Genomic DNA, 6000 nt, shown 5'->3' with positions numbered 1-6000 from the left:
TGGGAACTAGCAGACCAACTTGGTACATTGTATTCTTTCCCTGATCGATTACATGATGCACACGGGTTTCTGCTGTTGTTGCCCTTGGGTAGAGTTACTCAAATGGTTGGATTACATTCACACAGCCGGCACCCCATAGCTTCTTTGCTAAAGTACTTCGTCCTGTAGGGAATCTTCATTTTTATTCCCAAATAAGTATATCCTTACGGTCTCCTGGGCATCAAAGAGAGAAATCAGTCAAATCCTCAGTCGAAGAGAGGGTAAACCAGGTACATGTTGTGACCCACCCCAGGGAATCCTCTGGAGGCTTCTCCAGATTCTGCTTTCCTATGATGACACTTTCAACAAGAACAGAAACTCACGCCAAACTTAATGCATTTTTATGACCAGGATTGAAACAAGAATGGCAAATGCCTCTCATTCTTTTATACTGGGTCGTGACTGTAATCTCATGGCCCTGCTTAGATGTCAACCTTTTGACTGGAAGGGCAGGTAGATGATACAAGAGTTCATTCTTGTTCTATCTCCAATTTGTTCACTGCAAAGTGAAGAGGGGTGTCTCCATCATAAAACAAGGCGTGTGCCTCTTGTTTTGCATTTGACTCCTGGTGTGTGCAGTTAAGTGGGACGGGCTGACCTCCCCATGCTTTAATCTCTCTGTTAAGTTATTTCTAGAGCTTTGGGTCCTGCACCGTGCATGCACACACCAACACACACGTACTCCAATAACAATCGCAGGCATATTCAGCAACTAAGTATGCTATTTGTCAAATGCAGCTCTCCTGGGACTTAAAGCAAGCTGCAGCTCCAAAGCCTAGCTTGTGTGTACCCTAATCTGAAATCTTATTCTGAACACTTGACTAAAGAAAAAACTATCTAAGTAAATTTTTTGTAGATACCAGACATAATGTCACATCTCACTTTTCTGGGAAGAAGGTATTGTGTAAGTCAATGGAATTGGTTAATAGCCTCTTATTTCATGTAAATTGGCCCAGATATATTATACTTCTTTGGGGAAAAAGGCTGCAGCCCTGGGATTCTTAACCTTTCAAAGTCACAAAACCACTTTTAGAGCTATGGACGCTTTCTCCAAAAAATATACACATACCCAAACAATATATTTTTATACTATATCAAGCACTTTATTACTTTTTAATATGTACTCTAATAGCAACCACATATTTTCCAAAAATTTTGATATAACTCCTGGTCAAATCTTGTCAACAATGACTTTACAGTTCAGTTTGAGTTCTTTCTGATGTCCTGAGATTTTAACGTTCTGGACATTGTCTGAAATAATATAGAAATGACCATTTTCTTGATATAAAAATTCTCACACATAATTATGAATGGATGAATAGACGGACGAAGAAAGAATGAATAAGGGCTATAATCTGTACTATCATTTGTTGCCAGACCACTGCCTGAATGTAAATGTAAATATAAGGAGTATAATTGTTTTCCTCAAGTATGTTTTTGTGTCCTGAGCCAAAACAGAGTTTCTCACAGAGAAACTTCTAGAATTTTTGCCTGAGAGGTTACGATCCATTTCATTAAAAACATTTCAGATGCCTGGGCTGTACCGAGGGACCTTCTCTCACATGGATCATATCCTTTTGGAGACACAGCAAGAAGAGTGACTGCAATACTGCTAGACCCAGGGACCTGGGCCTTCCATTGCTCAGACATGCAAGCCTTGTCTCTTATTAAGAAAGAGAAGACAGAAAGACATGGTATCACATCTTGAGAAAATGTCAGTATGCCCTCATGATCATTAGAAACAAAGAGCCTACCTAACCAAGATCTCCGGGACTCCCTCCTCGTTCACTGGACAAAGATTTATAGAGTGCCTCTTCAGCATAAGATCCTAAACTAGACCCTCAACAGCACTTACACTCTCGCAAATCCAAGCAGAATTCCCTGGTGCGCTCAGTCTGGTTGGCATCAGATGGGAATTACAGCCAAGTGAATTCTCCATCTTGTAACCCTATTATCTCGCTCTCCCTCCATCTATCTCTCCTGTGCTGTGCATGGTTGGCCCTTATGGGAAGTTATCATTTGGATGCAAAACAATTATCCTAAAACAGTTAGCCAGAGTGGTCTGGACACACAGATTTATCTTCCCTCTCCTTCAGTGAAGAACATCTATCTTCCATGACCTCTTGATTACTGAAGCCTTCAGAATATATTCTTTGGTCTGTGACACTGTGCTCAGTGCTGGGCTGAGCATTAAATATCACCCCCTATGATTAATTGGAAGTTAATTAAATCTATCACTGAAACAATGGGAAGGCAATGAGCTATGTAATCATTGCAATAGTAAATGAAATGATGTACAGGTCTCTCCATCTCGCTTATTGACAATGATGGAGGGGTGGCAGGCCTCGGACGCCTGGCGAGGCTTGCTGCCTGACCTCACGGGCAGCTCTAACTTTCACAGAGCCCAGGGACTAGGCAACCAGAAGTGTGTTTTGACCACCTCTGCTGAATGAAGGAGCCTCTCTTCCTGAGGCCTCTGAAGCATTGTTGTCAAGACTTTCCCATCTTGAATAATCAGTGGGATAAGGTACGGGAATGGCTGAATGATCTGTGCAAATTCTGGTTGTTACCACCTCTGAACAGCTCAGGGAAGCCCAGGCTTCAGATGTCAGGGGCACTTCCAATGCAATGAACAGAATGCATGTCTATTGGACACGGAATGCTTTTGCCTTTATTTAAAAATTCAGAATTTTCAAAATGCTTTCACAGGCCTGATGGCATTTGGCCCTAAGATAGAAGAACTGTGAAAGAGAGAGGTTAAGTGGCTTGTCTGAGTTTATAAAGCTGGTTAGTGACAGAGGTGAGTAAAGCTAATTAGAAACTAAAATGGCAGAGCCAAGCCTAGCCAAATCCTTAGTTCCTGTTTCCAAATTTGATTTAATTTGTGAATGTGAGGATATAGAAGGCCATGTGGTTTGGAAAGTTATCCCTAAGCTGCCAGATTGCCAAGAGTCCCCTGGGATCCAGATTGGTATGTTTCAACATTTGGTATGAATGTTAATTTGTACCCGGGGTAGCCATCCAGCTACTAATTTGCCTTAGTCTGCTTGAGCTACCAAAATGCCATCGACTGGGTGGTTTAAACAACAGAAATTTATTTCTCACAGTTCTGGAGGCTGGAAGTCTGAGATTGCGGTGCCAGCATGGTGGGGTTCTGGGGAGAGTTCTCTTCCTGACTTGCAGACGGCCGTCTTCTCTCTGCGTCCTCACATGACAGAGAGGGAGAAAGAAAGGGAGAAAGAGAAAGAGAGAGATCTCTTCCTCTTCTTATAAGACCACAGCCCTATCAGAGTAGGGTCCCGCTCTTACGACCTCATTTACCCTTAACTACCTCCTAAAAACTACATCTCCAGATATAGTCATACGGGGGGTCAGGGTCAACATATAAATTGGGGGAGAGGGAACACAATTCAGTCCATAGCATAATTTGAAAGCACATTTTAAAAATAATCACTGAATTACAAATTAAGATAAGCTCTTTAGACCCTAGTCGCTCAATATTTTAATTTCCATTCTTTTCTAGATGTCACTAGGTGGAAGAGCATCGTCAGTCCTCAGGATTAACTGGGATCCACCCTCCCTCTCTTTCCCTTTAATCCCTTCTCCTTCCTAAGGGGACAAGCCCCACATTCTGGCGGCCTACCTCTTCTGTTTGAGGGGGCTCCGCCCTGGAGCAGGCCTGTTGCTACCTTCTCAGATACACACTGGGTGTCAGGAGAGAGAAGGGAGTTATCAACGTGTCAGGGTCCTCATGGACCCAGGGGACCCTTAAAAAGACTAAGGCACTATTTTGGAATCACTTGAAGACAGATTAATTACATAAAGTTTCCTTATCACAGTACTGAAGTTTAATATTATTTAGTGGAAAGATGTTTAGGTGAACTTCTTATCACTGGAGCCAGAAGAGATATCCATTCCCCAAAGCCACTTTTTTTCTCTTCCTCTCCCTCCTGCTGACACACAATCAGGCCCATCTGCCCAACATTGTCTAACTAAATATCAAGGGCTTTAGGAAACATCACGTTTGATCTGACTCCAAAACTTGGTCCTGCTCCAGCTCCTCCCTAGAGGCCACTGGCTTGCATATAGTCCAGTGACTATACAGAAACCAAGCCAGAGTTCATCCAAAAAGAGATTCTAGAGAAGCAGTGGATGAGCACATCTGCCTCAGGGCCTTGGCACTTGTCCCTCTGCCTAGAGAACTCTTCCCCTAAATACCTAGATAGCTGGTGTCCTTACCTCCTTCAAGTCTTTGCTCAAATGCTTTCTGGTCAAGTTAGGCTTTCTCTGACCATACTGTCAAAATAATGCCTCCTCTCAGCCTGTCATTTCCTAACATCTTATCCAACTTTATTTTTCCTTCAGAATACTAATCACTACTTAACATTGTATTATTCAGTTATTTATTTTTCATCTTCCTCACCTAGAGTATCAACTCCATGAAGTCAGAGGCTTTGCCTGTTTTCTTCTGTATCCTGGATCTTTGCACATGGCACATATTGGGTACCGAATAAATGAATGACTGGATGAATGAATGGGCAAAGCCAAGGCCAATAAATAGGTAAAATTCACAAGGCCAAACCTGCCATGGAAGCAGAGGACATGATGGAATATCTGAGCTCTGTTACAAGCTGTACACTTCAGGTTACTAACTTGACCTTCCTGGACCACAGTTTACTGATCTCTACTGGGTGAGGTTTAAAATACTTGTTCCCTTCCAGCTCTAATATTCATGAGCTAGGGTGTGAATTTAAAGGTGAGGGATGTAACCTGGGGCTGCCAGTCTTAGGAGTCCTGATCCTGAGTCTGCTAGGAGGGGCCAGGGAAGGAAAGTTGGAATAGATGTTTCATGGCTGTCTTTTGAGTTCCAGATTTTTTAAACTTGAAGGGCCAGCTTGAGCTATCCCAATCCCATCCATACACTGGTGACTAAAATTTCAAGCTGCTGTCTTTCTCTTGAATCTAATCCTGTGTTTTCCCCAAGATATCCACCTTGTTAGTCTTTTGCAAAAACAATGATTTCATTGTAAATTAAGAAAATAAATAAGTTCAATTTAAAATTCTATTTGCAGAAAGGAAAAAAAAATGAACAGGGTTAAAGAGAGCAAAGAAAACTGACCAAAGAACTTATTTTATATGGTGAAAAGGGCATCAAAAAGATAAATATGGATGGCAGATTTTAGCTCAAAGAATACCTTGGGCTAGTAGAAGAGTACGATTATGTTGCTGATGTCACTTCTGGTCATAATGACTTGGAGTATTACAGCCAAGAGAATGTTATTAAAATGATTGGAGAAGTTTTTGTTTACTTATTTAAGCCTGTTGACTTAAAGACTCTGGGCAAATGTACAAAATATTCATTTGAATTGCAAATTGAATCCATCAGCTAAAGTTACATGTTTTTTTTTAAGTTAAATTTGGAATCCCAAGCCATTAATTCATAAATAGTCTTCTGTAGAGTATATGAATTAGCCCATCACAAAGATAATAATATAACATTATTGAACAACATAAAATAACTTCCTTTTATTTTCCCATAATGTCTGAGTTCCAGGTTTCCTGGCTCTCTCATAATGCCTGATGGTGCCGCAGGGCAAATACGTGTGAATTGCGGTTACAAGATGAAAAGTGACTCCGGAAACGGCGTGTTGGGGCTTTCAAGCTGATTCCCTGTCAATAGCCTCTACATCAAACCGCCTCAGTGTCTAGGTCAAGCCATGCTTTTCATAGATGCCGGCACTGTCAGGTCAACGCAAGATTGGAACGCTGCGATGCGTGTACTCTGTCTCTTCAATCAGTCCCAATAACAATAATCTTCTCCAGGGGAGTAGGGTGCAGGGAGGGAGGAACTGATCTGATTTTACTTTATCATGAGTGTGAGGGACCCTAACAGCCTTTCACAGAGAAGTGAACACCTGAGGACCGATTCTAGTTCTGATCCATCGACATGGGAGATGAACA

The sequence above is a fragment of the Equus przewalskii genome, chromosome 3 (assembly GCF_037783145.1).
Source record: "Equus przewalskii isolate Varuska chromosome 3, EquPr2, whole genome shotgun sequence".
Classification (NCBI taxonomy): domain Eukaryota; kingdom Metazoa; phylum Chordata; class Mammalia; order Perissodactyla; family Equidae; genus Equus; species Equus przewalskii.
The sequence above is the reverse complement of the archived record's forward strand: the minus strand, read 5'-3'. Positions refer to the sequence as shown.